The sequence below is a fragment of the Antrostomus carolinensis genome, unplaced genomic scaffold (genome assembly GCF_000700745.2).
Source record: "Antrostomus carolinensis isolate BGI_N321 unplaced genomic scaffold, ASM70074v2 scaffold4401, whole genome shotgun sequence".
Lineage (NCBI taxonomy): Eukaryota > Metazoa > Chordata > Aves > Caprimulgiformes > Caprimulgidae > Antrostomus > Antrostomus carolinensis.
Window position 1 is genome coordinate 10385 of NW_010291828.1, and position 1080 is coordinate 11464.

General features: G+C 38.9%; 1 protein-coding gene across 3 annotated transcripts in view; it reads left to right on the forward strand.

Annotated features, from left to right (window-relative positions):
* Window positions 1–463, forward strand: part of INSIG2 (insulin induced gene 2) — a 7331-nt gene extending 6868 nt beyond the window's left edge. For all 3 annotated transcript variants that reach the window (XM_010176721.1, XM_029087153.1, XM_029087154.1), the window contains one exon: window positions 1–463. This exon is cut by the window's left edge and continues 114 nt beyond it. The gene's annotated coding sequence lies outside the window, so the exon portion shown is untranslated.
* Window positions 464–1080: the final 617 nt, after the last annotated feature.

A 1080-nucleotide genomic window follows, 5' to 3' on the forward strand; every position in this document is an offset into this window, starting at 1 on the left:
GGAAGAGCAAAAGGAACACTTAACTATGAAATTGCCAAAATGCAATTTTTTTCCCTTGAGTGGTACACTTTCTGCAATCTGTGATTGCTGCTTCTATAGAAACCTTGATGTCTGATTTTGATTACTGTGAAGTTACAATAGTATGCAATACATTTGACAATATTGGTTCAATTATAGGATTCTCTTTTCCAAATCTAAACTGAGTTTACCGTAAGTTCTTGACTGTCCATGATGTTGCAGTGCCAAACTGAACCTTTGCACTATGTTTCTGTAGCTGAAACTTCTACTTCACTTTACCTTGAAAGTTTTGAGGAATTTGTTCTTAATAGCTCAGTGAAAGACAGGATTCGAATTTAGGAATGAAGATCTTATCTGTCCATTATGGTAGCCTGTAATATCTTTATGAAATTCATGGATTACAGGTGAGCTTTGATGCAGTAAGTAACTGATCTCTGCCTATTAACACACTGTATCATTCCTCTTGCACACATCACAGGTGAGGAAACTTAATAGGGATTGTATGGGTTATTGCCGTATCATTTCACTGGTCTGTGGTACCTGCCCAGTGTCACAGAATACAGAAATAGACACCAAAGCTGGAAATCCACTATTTTTTCCTCTGGTACAACCAGTACAGGTGTTTGTATATGAATTTCTGTGGATCATCAGCAGATGTGGACAGGTTCTGAAGCTACTTGTGTTAATGGGAAGCAATTCGGGTCACTCTTGTGCATTCCTTTAAGCTGACTTGTGTTGATCCCTTATATAAAAAAAACCCTAAACTAAACTAAATTGCAGCTAAACTAAATCAGCCACTACCATATAGTGTCATGAAACTCTCCATTACCAATGTTACTCTTGATAGTTGTTGTCTACTACCTGCTCTGTTTGCAGGGATCAGCAGAAGGAGGCAAGGCTGCATTTTAGGTACTGTTACAGCCCTTACTGCTGTGACTATCTTCCAGGCAACCATAGATGCATTTGTTCTCATAGCAGTTTTCTGAGGTAGAGAAATACTGTTACCCTGATTTTACAGGTCGCTCTGCACAGAAAGTCTGGTAGGACAGAGAGCTGAAACAG